At 41.4% G+C, this 14,703-nt stretch overlaps 1 protein-coding gene across 4 annotated transcripts in view; it reads right to left on the bottom strand.

Annotated features, from left to right (window-relative positions):
• LOC119009647 (RNA binding protein fox-1 homolog 3-like) overlaps positions 1 to 14,703 on the bottom strand; it is a 504,213-nt gene that overhangs the window by 428,026 nt on the left and 61,484 nt on the right. For all 4 annotated transcript variants that reach the window (XM_037081113.1, XM_037081116.1, XM_037081117.1 and 1 more), the window contains exon 2: positions 5,915 to 5,971. The gene's annotated coding sequence lies outside the window, so the exon portion shown is untranslated. The remainder of the gene's footprint in view (positions 1 to 5,914; positions 5,972 to 14,703) is intronic.

Below are 14,703 nucleotides of genomic sequence, written 5' to 3'. Positions count from 1 at the left end.
GCTGGAGGGAAAGCCTTTTACTCTCTCATTTGGAGGAGCAGGCAGGCCTCCTCTGTCTAGTGATAGATTGGTGTGAATATCTGTGACAAGCACCGATATTCACACCAAAACAGAAACAGAGAGCACTGAGCAGAGAGAGAAAGAAAGAAACAGGCTGCCCTATAGTAGTTCAGTTGGTAAAGCATGTGCCTCATGAACAGAGGATGTGTCCTCACCGTATCAATCCAGAGTTCGATTCCAGCTGGTCATCCTCCATCTCTCCCCCTTTCCTGTCAACTCTTCAGCTGTCCTCTCAAATAAAGGCCCAAAAGTAAATTATAATACATGAACAAAACAGACAGACAGCGAAGGAGAGGGTGGACTGAACTGTGCTGCCTTGAGGTTTTCTGGAAAATGCGTCAGGTTACATTTGAAGTTTAAGATTTTTCGTCTACTCTGGAAATATGGTTATTTGAAGAAGGATGACAGACAGGTACAAAACAATCAACCAATCACCCAAGCCACAACCATATCCCATAAACAATGACAATGTAAAACCAAAAGGGCAAAGACAAAGGTAATGGATTTTGTCTGAAGATGTCTTAAATATGCTTAATTTTGTAGCAATAAGAAATACAGCCCAACTGTTCCCCTCCCTTGTGTTCCTGTATGTATAAACTGGTTCAGAACTGTAACACAGAGGACACGGATCTGGCGGAATCTTGGGGTTAGTCATGATTATTCAAGTTGAGATACTGTGATATGTCCATCAGCTTTCACCTTGTGTGGAACGCAGATCTAGGATAGGGGTAAAATGATTATCCGCCCTGGACAGTTATCTGCGTTTAGATTTTGCAATCTTCTAACTATTGGTAGCGATGATTTTTCTGTCAGATTGAACAATTTAAACAATTTAAATACGCAATTTAGACTCTGATGCAACAGCTCACAACAATATCTGATTGGAAGCACAAGCGATACTGAATTAATTTCACCTGCACTGGTGTAAATGAAAGTGCCAACAATCAAGGCAACCTCCAAAAAGGGTAATGATTTTGAATGTGGTGGCCACAGACAATTGCTCTCTCCTTATCCTTCCTGACTGACTCTTCCCTAGTTTTGTGTTCTGCAACTGTCCTTGTCACTACTGGTAGCATGAGGCGGTATCTGCAGCCCAATCAGGTTTCACAGGTAGTCCAGTTCCTCCAGGATGTCGCAAGGAGGTTTGCTGTGTCTCCCAGCACAGTCTCAAGAGAATGGAGGAGATGCCAGGAGACTGACTGTTACGCGAAAAGAGCTGGACTCAATTGATATTCCCAAGAGAACACCAGAATTGGTAGATCTGCCACTGGCACCCTGTTCTCTTCACAGATGCGATCAGGTTCACACTGAACACATGTGACAGGTGTGAGAGAGTCTGGAGACATCATGGTGAAAATTAAGTTTGGTGGTTGGATGAAATCCTCAGAGTGATTGTTGACCTTACGCTCAGTAGGTGATTTGTTCATTTTTAACAGGGGGGCTGGCCCAATGGGAGCACCACCCTGCCCCGACACACCTCACCTGTGTGCACCTTCCAAAGGACATTGTTACAGGACACCTTAACCATAACTGTGACATTTCTAATTCTACAATCCAGTTAACTTCCTTCTCTTCCTACTTCACCTGTCTTTTTTTGTTTTTCCTTTTTTTTTTACTGAATTAAAGTAATGAGTAAATACAAGTTTAAATTGTAACAGTGGACTGAGTTTATTCAGGCAGGGTTTTCTCATGCTTCTCACAATACACTTCAAGCAGGGTCATTTTAAGTTACATGACCCCCTGGAATTTTTTTACCATCTAAATGCCTTGAAGGACGCACAATGCACAGTGCAAAATAGTAGAGCCTGACCGACTTATTAGGCCGATTTTATCAGCCAATATAAGCCTACCACAGATATATCAGATATATTGTCTGATTTGAAAACCTTATATTTAAAAACTACAGATACAGAATGGAGAAAGTCATTCCAGTGGGCTGTGTTTCAATGGGTGATAAAACAGCTGGTGTCAGGAAATGTAACAGCTACCTTACTAATGGTTAAACTATAAACCAGCACAGAAATGACAATTACCTACATAACACAAACCACCATGTTCTGAACAGACAACAACAACAAAAAAAACAAACTTAAAAAAAGTAACATTTATATTTGGAATATAAATAGCAAATGTATTATTAATACTGTCAGGAAAAAAACTGATGTCTGCAAAAACTTGAACATTACTGAAAATAAACATGTGCGCCTGCTACAGGTTTTATTCCGCCCTCCGCACGATATCACACCATGAATGTATAAAGAGAACAATATTCATAGTGAGAATGTTTCAGAAGCAGAGCCTCTATCTGTTACTAGGGGATGGAGAGTGATGGCAGGTTAAAAAGGCGGATGCTTTTTGGTCATTTTGCTAACAAGGGGAACGCCAACCCTCCTCATATCGCCTACTGCTTATGCTGCTGCAAAGGGTCCTGGGTTCCTCTTGGTGCAGAACAATAGCTGGCCTCATGTGTCCAGAGTTTGTAGGCACTTTGTGGATGACAGAGGCATTGATGCCATCAACTGGCCATATCGTTCCCCTGACCTAAATCCCGATTGAACACATATGGGACATATGTATCAGGCATCAAGTGCTGCCAAGTACTGCCACAGGACGCCATCCATCAATGCATCAGTAGCATGCCCAGACATTGTGCAATCTCCTTGATTTGTAACAATCGGTGTTGGTATTAGCCCTGAAAAAAAGCCATGTCAGTTGACCCCTAGTCTAGAAAGTATAATTATTGCTTAGGACACCTCCAGTCCATATCTGAAACCACTGCTTCTTTCTTTTTGATACACACACATTCAGCTCTGCCATCCACACCCCACCATCACCTCAGCGACCTTAAATTAATAGGATTTGGTTCATTTGAGTGTTGTGACCTAGGGCTATATTCAATACAACTATACAGATTTCATTCTCGCTAATGAAGGAAAGGAAATTCATTCCAAGGTGAGTCAAAATTATTAAAAAAAATATATATCAAAAAACATGCTGGGTGTGAAAAATAAATTGCTCAGAAAGCTGTTTGTCAAAGCCAGCTTCTGCACCACAGATACACCTCACTGGGAAAAGTTCATTATTTTATCTGACCCAAAGTCAAACGTGAAGTAATTGAAAGGCAGAGTTAAAAGAAAACACCTAAATTATTTTTAACCAAAGTAAACTTGTGTGGGACACTGCGGAGACAGGTAGCTAAGGAAGCTTTCTTTTGTGGGCAAAAACAGCTACCAGTTATCTCAACTGCAATTGAGTCCATGTTTTGCTTTGACAGCTTTCGCACTGGCCCATACAAAACCACGCCACCAGACGGAAACCAGACCTGAGTTCATATTAACCAAACTAAACAGGTTTGGTGTAAAGGGGCACTAAATGACATACATAACTAGACTAGACCTTCCAAGCCAGGCATGGTTATGTGGTTTTGTGCCAACAACAGTGATCTATAAACAACTTGGCATTTGTGTTGTGGCTGAGGTTGATTACACTTAAGACATAATGTATGTCAACCATTTGTGAGTCAGCTGCTTCTTCACTACGCTTCTACTGCAATATATGAAACTTGTTACACCAGGTGTTAAAGCAGTTTGTGTAATGCATTTGTGTAACAATCAAGCAGATTTCTTTTTATTCTTTCATCTAAGGTGTGCGTGACCTTCTTATACAGAAATGGGACATAAACTGAACCTATATACAAAAAATGACTGTGATTGGCTTCCACTCTGGGATCTTGACCACCCTGTCAACATTTAACTAGTGACTGGTGGTTGGTTATTAAAGTCTATAGATGGTGACCACATTACAAAACTCAGCGAGAGACTGAAGTTTCACAGTGCTGTCCCCAGTCCACAAATTGAACACATAATCCCAACAATGCAAGATCATTTTGCTTGTTGATAAAATCAACCACAGTTGACTGAAGAGAAATAGTATATACTTTTCTCTTGAGACTACATGCAGTCAATTCTAAAGTTAAAATCAGAAATACCCCCTATGGAATGCTCCAGCAGTGTTGCCACTATGACTTTGTAGCAATATTCAGCGACTCTTTTTTCAAAAAAGCCACTAGCAACAAGTCTAGTGATTTTTTTTTCCTGGTGTTATTGGAGACTTTTGTAGACTCTAACGTAAAAGCATATATCATTCTTACACTTCTCAGCAGGCAGCTGGTGTTGCCATGGGCCCCTCTCCCGTCCCTAACCCTAACCCCAGCTGCAGTTGGTGCAGAAGATGTTCAGCCGCTGTATCCATGATGTGAAACGTGCATGAAGCCACCACTGGTTAATGTAAATGTAAAATGTTCTTTGTCTAAAATAAATAACAGCACTAAGATAAGTTCATTTGTAGTTCTAAAAATATTAAGGGTGTTTTTACTCACGTATAGTCTCTCCTGCAAGGTTATTAATCTCTCCTACGGTGCCCATCATGATTAAATGCACATTTCAGTTATGCAAATTAGGTGATGGCATCATTTAGTGACTTTTAGGACAGCCAATAGTGACTTCCCTTACTGAGGAGTTGGCAACAGTGTGCCCCAGCAGGTCAGTTGGTAGAGCATTTGCCTCGTGTACAGAGGCTGTGTCCTCGCAGCAGTGGCCAGGTTCAAATCTACATCTGCCCTCTCTTTCTGTGATACCTTTTCCTGTCACTCTTTACTGTTTTATCCAGTAAAGCCATAGGGAAGGCGAAAACAACATTCAACAAAAGGAAATGCCATTAATCACCACCATGGATCAGTTGCCTCCATAGCCCCTTTCACACAGAGACGCTGCATTATTATCGCAACTGTGGTTTGCCAATTCTTGGCCGTAGGTCACCGACACAGAGCCGAGCAGCGCTGCAGACGGTACACCTCACGATGATGATGTCTGTGTGTTTGTAAGATGTCAATCTAAACACGCGGATAGTTTATAATCATATGGATGCTGTTATTATGTGTTGTGATTGAGATCCTGACCCACCAAACATCCTGGAAAGTGACAAAGTTATGTTTTTCACTCTAAATTACATAATTACATAATCACCATTAGTAAACAGGTCACTGTCTGACTCTGTCACTCGCAGGGAGGGGGGCTGTTTTCTGGGGGAAAGTTCACTGAAGTCTAAGTCAGGAGGGCTGACCATCACTGTGATTTATTTTCATCACAAACACAGATGCTGTTTTCAGGTAGAAATGTGACGAAGATTTGGGAGGACAGACAGGAGGACAGACAGGAGGACAGACACTCCTCCACCTATATCTGCAGTATTTTTTTTGCCAAAGACAGTTACAGTTACTATGTTGCTTTTGTTTGGTCATGTAGCATTGCTTTGTGGGACATTTCTCTTTATTTATTTGAGTAAAGGACCTGTAGACGTTATCAGACTGTCAGACTGACGCCCCCTCGATATGCGCAGCCGGCTTATCCATTCAACACTGGTTCAGTTTGCCAGTAATGCGCCCCTGATACTACCTCCAGAGGCGGATCAGCACCAGAGCAAAATTTCACCACTCACTGCCTCTGAGACATTCACACAGAGGAGGAGGTGGAGAATTGCTGCAGGATCCCTGCATCCAAACGGCAATGGGGCTTGTCTGACAGAGTTCCCCACCCTTCTTAAAATAAAAATAACAATCCTGTAAAAGCGTTTAAACAACAATCCATCCCAAAGAAAGGCATGCCAAGAGGAGAACCTTCAGAATCTGTGAACATCCCGCAAGGTTCCAAGTATTCAAACAAAAGTGTGTCAACACATTAATCATGTTTCTTCTCAAATCCACTGGACTGGAGCACATAACCAGAACAATGAGAAAGCAACCTTGCCATGAAAAGACAGCTAGAGATGACAGTAGTTCAAAATGTTGCTTACTTACGTTATAATGTTGGTAGGGTGGATGAGACGAAGTGTCTTCAGTTATGTGTTGTGTTGCCTGTAGAAAAACACAAAGATACACATAAAAAACAAATACTGTAGTTTGTGTAGAGATTTTGTCCTTGATTTGGGGGAGCCATCTCCGAAGAGGAAACCTGAAATCAAATGAATAGCTTAAGTTGTCAGTCAAGTATCTAAAAGTATGACATCTCGACAAAACTGATCTCAGTTCTCTACGTCAAAGGAACAACAACTGGGTCAAAATGAAAATGTTTATTTACTAAGTAGATATTAGCATGAATGATTTCACATAAAAATGATGATCAGACATGGATATTGAATACAAGCAGACAAAATGATGGTAGGGAATTGAATGAGGAAATGGGAAAAATGGTGGAGGAAATAATCTGTTCGCTACAGATTCTAGTAATTCATTTCGAAAGACAATGTGAAATGTGGAGGTTAAATTGTTGTCAGTATGACTAATATTATCGACATTATGTAGTTGAAAGGGTGGTTTAGGATACGTTTAGATCTGCCTCATCGACAAGAAACATTCGATTTTCATTGGCTTTAGAGATTCATCTAGCAACATCTTCCTTCATGTTCACTCCGGCTCCACGACGGCAGCAGAGCTGATCTAGCTAGTCTATGTGTTTACTTCCACTGGCTCTGCTGCATTATAATTGCACCTCCCCTGCAGAGACACAAAAGGTCAAAGAAATCTGTTCACTTCAATAACATCGACTCTCCTTTCTCTTGGCCCGCTGCCTCAGTACCCTACGGTCTAGGATCCTACCTCGCCATCTAGCCCATACTCCAGAATGGACATTCCCATCGGCCCTCCTTTGGTTTCCTTTGGTCATCACATAATGAGTGACTACTTGATCCTAGTCTTTATCCCAATTTAAGAAGGTTCTAACCTTGTCCAGGATTTCCCCCAGATTATTCTTGGCCATGCCTTCCCTACTGGAGCAGCCCCAACAGCCTCCAGCTGAAGGGTCCCAGAACACATGATTAGAGGAGCAAGGCCAAGGTTACAGCTGCAGACTAGGAGCTGATGTTGATCCTTAAAGAAGCCTTCTCCACACTGCAGCCATTCAACACTTTATCAACATTGCACTCGTACTCAATTGCCTTTATCAGCATTGCTCTCATATTTCATCTCAATAAACTATCATGTACATCTCATTGATGGTGTTGTCCTTGCCTGTGAATCTTCATTAATCTATGGTCACAATTTATAATTTTACCCTGCTGTATCTCCAATTTGTGATGCATGTAGATCAAATGAAGGCACATTTTTCATTTGTTTTGGAGCTGTCCTCTTATTTATCCATTTTGGTCAGAGTCATCATCATACTTTGGACTAAAATAACTTCAAATAGGCAATTCTCCACCTTTCAGTGGAATTAAAAGTAAACACTTGTGTGTAGCTCTAAAGGCTGCTACACTTGAAACTGAAGTTGAGTATACAGATAGACAGATCAGTGTGGAGCCAGCCAGCAAAGCGGACAGATGGTGTTTCATGGCAAAACAATTTTCCACTTAACAGAAAAAGAGCTACACCAACGGCTGGCAGCCGCTCACTCTCTGCCCTGCTCTCCCTTGAACCTGGGCAATTAAAACATTTTTTTCTCCCTCAATAACAGGGGAGAGGAGAGAAATATACTTGGGATGCAACTCTCTCTGGTTAAATATATTGTGCCAAACTGTGTTTCTATGGTAACTGTATGTCATAGAGGCAGTGAATTTAGCCTACATGCTGCAGGGACAGACCTCTGGGACTGTCCAGATTTCAACTCTGACTGCTCTTTAAGACTGTGCCTATATATGACGGAGTTGAGATGTGTGTGTGTGTGTGTGTGTGTGTGTGTGTGTGTGTGTGTGTGTGTGTGTGTGTGTGTGTGTGTGTGTGTGTGTGTGTGTGTGTGTGTGTGCGTGTCCCTCAAGCATTTCAACCGATTAGAACAATAACCTGATGTGCAATGCTATGGAAAAAAGAACAAATACAAACAACAAACAGATATGCACATAATCAAACAGACCACACCACATTCAGATCCTACAACACTGAACAAACTTCAATTCCCATGTACCTTTGTATGTGTCTATACGGTGTCTACAGTATATCAGCATGTGTCTGTATGCCATACAGCACCATATACTGCAAGTCCCAATGGAACAGCTGCTATTTATTTGTCCCTGACAGGGAGGAGCACAGTGAACAGACAGCAGACATGTTGATTCAGATGAGACTTTGTCAGTGTTAAAAGCTTCACAGGTTCAAGTTTGTATCAGTTTGTATGTGATTTGCTGCTGCATGTGATTTTTGCTTCAGTCTTTGTTGTTTTTTAAACTTTCAAACAGTGTTGCTAATGAGTATTGTCGACCATTCTTGGCTCCTCTGTTTTCTGCACTCCTTCTGAACATGAGTCCTTGAGCTCTGTAAGATACTTTCGACTTTTATTCATCCCACATTAGGGAAATTCACTTGTTACAGTAGCAGTTATACAGCCATGCAATAAGTGCAAGGCTTAAAGAGAAAGATACAAATGAGAAAGGACTATATGCTATGAGCATTTTATACAGGAAAAAGGGGCAATGTGCATTGTATGCAGACAGATACATTTCACATTCGCAAATTGAATATTTTTAGCAAAACAGAGGGCATGTTATGCTTTCACTAGGAAGGTCCATCTCTGGGTAGTGCAAACTATAAGAGAGAATAAGAGCTGAAAAATTCAGTTTTTTCAAAAACAATGCTGTTAGCATTCACGCTGTATTTTTGCAGGAAAGGCAAATGTTTCTAATGATATTATTGCTTGTGAATGCAGGAGGCATTTATTACGTACGTTTTTTTGTCCGACTTCTCCTGCTGCAAATGTTGAGCTACAGAACCATTAAGCTATCAAAATGTTCAGCTTTTGAAGGACAGGACTGTGGAAGACTCAACTAGTGACATCAGCACAAAATGGTGGTTACAATTCCAAACTGTGTTTTGTGAATGTGCCATTCCAAGAAAAAAAACACATTCTCTGAACCAATCTTAGCCCGGACAAACTGACTGATCAAGGCCACTTTCACAACTTGCCCTGATGTTGACTGGTGAATCTACAAGCACACATGAATGAGGCATCTTCCCTGATCTCTGCAGTTTGCCACATCTAATATGGCGCCGACATCAACAAATGATTCTGCTCTCAATGTGGCACCTACGTACAGTATCTCACAAAAGTGAGTACACCCCTCACATTTTTGCAAATTATATCTTTTCATGGGACAATACTGAAAAAAATTACACTTTGCTACAATGTAAAGTAGTCAGTGTACAGCTTATATAACAGTGTATATTTATTGTTCCCTCAAAATAACTCACACAGCCAGTGTTGGGGAAGCTACTTCTGTAAAACTACATGTACTTCGGTCTGGCAGTAGTTTAATCAAACTACATTTCTACCCCTGGAGAAATGTAGTTTGTAAAACTACTGCTAAAAAAGTAGCTTCAGCAACTACTTATACTCATTACCCTCATTTAATTCAGCATTAAATAAATTAACATATGGTGTATATGAAACAAAATATAATAGCCTACTAAAAAATCACATGCCAGCATATGCCTCGCAACTCAAGTTTTATTTTTTAAAGAACAAAAGCTGACATTTTGGTCAACATCATGGAAGTTTCAGTGGCACTGACACTTGACACGACACATGAGCAATTTCTCCAAGTTTTTATCTGACAGCCTGTTCCGTTTGGCACTAAAAACATCTTTACCAACACTAAAAAGTTGCTCACACGCTGCACTGGCTGGATAAGCATTTGAATGCTGCCAGGGCAAGCCAATCAGAGGCAGCGTTGGCTTAGCATGTCATGACATGTTTCATCCCTTTTTTCAAAGAAAACTAAAAGAAAAATCATATTATATAGGTCTTTTTTTATTTCATGTTATTGGACAAAATTGTAGCTTGTAAATTGAGTAATTAAACTACAAAAAATGACCCAAAAAGTAGTTGAAATATGATTAAGCACAAAATATGAATGCAGTTTAACTACCAGCAAGTTACAGCAAATTGTAGTTAAGCTGTGTAGTTCAACTTCATGTAGTTTAAGTCTTCCCAACACTGCACACGGAGGCTGCAGATTCATAAAATTATCAGATGGAGAAACTTCACTGATTTAACCACATCAAATATTATTTCATCAAATATTATTTTCTGGGTTGTTTTGGTTGGAAAGAGTCTAAACGAAACTAGAAACATTTCCCTCTGAGAATGAATGCTCAGGATTTAGCAGAAAAAGCTGAATATTTGAAAAGCTGAAAATAAGATTCAGCTGCGATGCATGTCTGTTGTGTTTGGGATCTGGTATGGTTTTGCTCCGTCATCTGTCATCTGGACACCTCCACAGGCTGCATTTCAACTGGAGTCGCAAGCCAGAGGAATTCCTGCGATAATTACATAATCACACGCAACCACAGTTATAGGTATGTGTTATAAACACGACAACACCAAGTGTTCCCAACCGAACAATTCGAAGAAGTGCTTGTACGTGTCTCTTTTGAGATTTTTGAGTGATTTATTTTGAAATTTTACCAGATGTTATGTTGTTGTTGTTTCAGTGTATTACTTCCTGTCTGTGCTGAATGGCACCGAAACAACAACAACATAACATCTGGTTAACACCTACCTACAACCACAGACATACATACAGAATCTCACTGAAGTGGGTACACGCCTCAAATTTCAAATATTTTATTATGTCTTGTCATGGGACAACACTGAAGAAATGGCACTTTGATACTAAGTAAGTGAGTGGTGAGTGTACAGCTTGTACAACAGTGTAAAGTTGCTGTCCCCTCAAAATAACACACAGCCATTAATGTCTGAACCACTGGCAACAAAAGTGAGTAACTCTCAGTGAAAATGTCCAAACTGTGGACCTCTGCAGCAAACTTCTTTGGTCAACCATGGCAAGGACTGTTCTGAGTGGAACCTGTCCTGTTAAACCGCTGTATGGTCTTGGCCACCATGCTGCAGCTCAGTTTCAGGATGTTGGCAATCTTCTTATAGCCTTGGCTCTATCTTGGCTATAACTTTATGTAAAGCAACAGTTCTTTTGTTCAGATCCTCAGAGTTTTTTGCCATGATGTGCCATGCTGAACTTCCAGTGACTAGTATGAGAGTGTGAGAGTGAGAACACCAAATTTGACACACCTGCTCCTGATTCACACCTGAGACCTTGTAACACAGGGGTGTCAAACTGATCCAAATCAGGCGTGTTCTTGCTTGGTTGGAATGAAAACCTGCAGCCACATGGCCCTTTACTGGATCAGTTTGACACCCCTGGTGTACTCCCAGTAAACCACCTGAAAACAATGCAGGCTGTGGACACAAGAACGGGCAGTTATAACTTGATATTCTGCCTTTTCTTTAATGAAGGAGATGCTCTGTTATCAGGGCTCATCTGATGCTTTTTTTCCAGCTTCCTTTTTACCCAAAGTAGTGTCTATTGTTTCATATCTGAAACACACGCTGCTGTTTTACATTATTTACTAAACCGTGCACCCATGTGATAGGTGAGATACATTAGAATAGTGACCAATCAAAATGACAATGATCTGTAGTCTATAATCATATAAGCTATAGCACCAAAGCAGATATCATTATAGTAACTACCTCCTTAAAAAACCTACTTTGTAGGCCTTTTGGTACAGATTTTTGTTTCTCATGTTGTGACATTCTGAACCAATAGGTTTACAGATGTTTGTTCAGAAGCACGCCAGTGTGAGCCACAAGTGAACATGAATGTGTGTCTATGTACTGACACCTCCCAGTCCCGTTTATGTGTGTATGTGTCAGCAGATTGTCTGGAGTGTTGTCAGAATGTTACCCGTAGCTGTAAGATGTCTGCAAAGTCATTTAAAGGGGACATATTATGCAAAACCCACTTTTTCCTTGCTTTACTATGTATAATTGCATATCCGGAGTGCCTCCCGACCCCTTACGAGTGATTTATAACCTCTACGTCAATGTTTTGTAAACAGGCGGAGTCAGGAAATGTGTCTCTAAGAGAGCCATTTGGATTTCACCCGCACACTTACGTAAGAGTGCGGGTGATTTGAATGCTCCAACCCTCACGCTGGATATCTCCTCCCATATTACTCCGGCTACCTGAAGGAGGATCCGCCATTTTCTCGCTTCACTTGTTTGTATGCGACAGCCTGACCGCTAGCATGTACAACCCGAAAGCCAAGCACTCTTGCTCTGTCGTCGGATGTAGGGACACTCATGTTTCCCTACATCGCCTCCCTACCAAAGAGGATACCAGAGCGAAGTGGCTAAATTTTATTTTTCAGGGAAACGTCCCAGCTTCACTGAGCAAAAGCCTTGTTGTCTGTGCCAATCACTTCACACCGGACTGTTTCAGCAACCAGGGTCAGTATCGGGCTGGACTGGCAACGAGATTGTTCCTCAAAGATGGATCGAAACCCACTGTCCGTGTCAACGCCACAGAAGAAGAAACTGTAAGCATTTTTTTAAAAACAGTGTTGTTTGTGTTACTTTGGCTGTTTAGCACATGAGCTAACGCTAACCGGTGATGTAAATATGAGGCTGAGCTAACGTTACAACAGTGGGCTTACTGGTCTTAGGATTCACGGTAATGTTAATGTTGCCAAACCTTAATTTGTCATAACAGCACTCATGACAGTGAACTGAGAAGCTGAATTGGGATATTGAGATTTGATCGCTTCTAACCGGCCGGTGAACCACTGAGAAGTTGTTCGCGGACGACGAGCCGTAGACAGCGCTAGCTAGCTAGCTAGCCATCGTCATGTTCACGGCCGAGCAGCGCTAGCTAGCTCATCGTCCGCGGACAACTTCTCCGTTGCTACAGCCACTGTTCCGACATGAACACGCATGGGAAACCGTCTCCTTCACATGCTCACAGCCGATCAGACGGTGTGAAATTGTCTCAGTTGTCCGCGGACGACGAGCTAGCTAGCGCTACTCGGCTGTGAACATGGTAGCTAGCCATCGTCATGTTCACTGCCGAGCAGCGCTAGCTAGCTCATCGTCCGCGAGCAACTTGTCAGTGGTTACTGTTCATGTTTCGACGTGAACACGCATGGGAGACCGTCTCCTCCACATGCTCACAGCCGATCAGTCAGTGTGAACTTGTCTCAGTAGTTCACGGACCGTGAGCTAATGTTCCACCGTGAACACGCAGAGAGGACGGTATGAAATGCTCTGTTATTCACGGCCGGTGTTTCGGATTAACGCGGGGCTATGTTAACTGGCGACCGTCAGCCGAATGCGTCTGTGGTCACCGTAGCTACAACAGATATTGAAAACGGAAAGAGAAGACGTAGCTGTCCTCAGATCTGCCTCTTTGTTCAGGTTTTCTCTGGTCAAAACATACCTGATACGTGTTCGGTCTGTTGTTTGATTAAACGTGTCTGACCCTCAGTCGCTGTATCAAAGTTGCTGGTTGTTACGGAGGACGTTGTAAACAGGAAAATGGAGCGTTGCTCTTCCTGTGAATGTGTCTATCTCTAATAAACCTTTATTAAAAACACGTACTCGTGACTTCTCCCTGTAAACATGCATCACACAAGGGAACTATAAACCTTGTAAATAAAATAAAAGTTAAAAAAAAAAAAATAATTACGGGACTTGAACTCACATTCACTGAGGGGCAAAAACACAAGCGCAGTAGCCAAACCACTCTGCCAATCAAATCGCTCAGGTGATTGTCGGTATGACCTATTTCTCTCTTCACAGCGGACACACAGACACCTCTGGGTCGCAGAAGAAGGCCAGATCAACATGTGACCGCAGCGTCTGTTCACCGTGTCTGTACGGTGATGATTTAACACAAATAAGATTCTACAAAATAATTCTTGGTAAAAACCTTCTATAATGAAGTAAAATGAAATAAAATGCTTGAATGATGGAAAATAACTGAGTCTATATTTTGAGCAGATAAAGAGGAGGACAATTGTCATAAAAATTTTGCATTGTCCAGTTGTTGCATCTTTTGGGCAGCAAGTGTTATTCCTACACAGTTAAAGTGGCCTATAACATAATCTTACAGATAAGAACATACATTGATCATGTTTTTGGTGCATAGACACTGTGGTCACAAGCTGTCCTGCCACCTTCTGTGTCCAAAAGGTGTCTGTGCTTATGCTAAAAGGATATGCTGTAAGTAAAACTGTAGTTAGTCTGGTGTAGTGGGTTAGTTGTAATGCTTTTTTTCCCTCACTGAGTCTAAGTTCGAGTCCCATGTTTTATTTATTTATTTTTTTGTTTCGTTTAAAAGGGTTCCATTGTTCTTCTGTGTGAGGAATATTTACTTAAATAGACAGTAAAGACGAGTAAGTGCATTTCATAAAGGTTATGCTTATTTGTGTTATAAATCATCACCGTACAGACACGGTGAACAGACACTGCGGTCACATGTTGATCTGGCCTTCTTCTGCGACCCAGAGGTGAAGAGAGAAATAGGTCATACCGACAATCACCTGAGCGATTTGATTGGCAGAGTGGTTTGGCTACTGCGCTTGTGTTTTTGCCCCTCAGTGAATGTGAGTTCAAGTCCCGTAATTATTATTATTTTTTTTTTAACTTTTATTTTATTTACAAGGTTTATAGTTCCCTTGTGTGATGCATGTTTACAGGGAGAGGTCACGAGTACGTGTTTTTAATAAAGGTTTATTAGAGATAGACACATTTACAGGAAGAGCAACGCTCCATTTTCCTGTTTACAACGTCCTCCGTAACAACC

Source organism: Acanthopagrus latus, chromosome 20 (assembly GCF_904848185.1).
Source record: "Acanthopagrus latus isolate v.2019 chromosome 20, fAcaLat1.1, whole genome shotgun sequence".
Taxonomy (NCBI): Eukaryota; Metazoa; Chordata; class Actinopteri; order Spariformes; family Sparidae; genus Acanthopagrus; species Acanthopagrus latus.
Note: the sequence above shows the minus strand (reverse complement) of the source record. Positions and strands in the feature narration are given on the sequence as shown.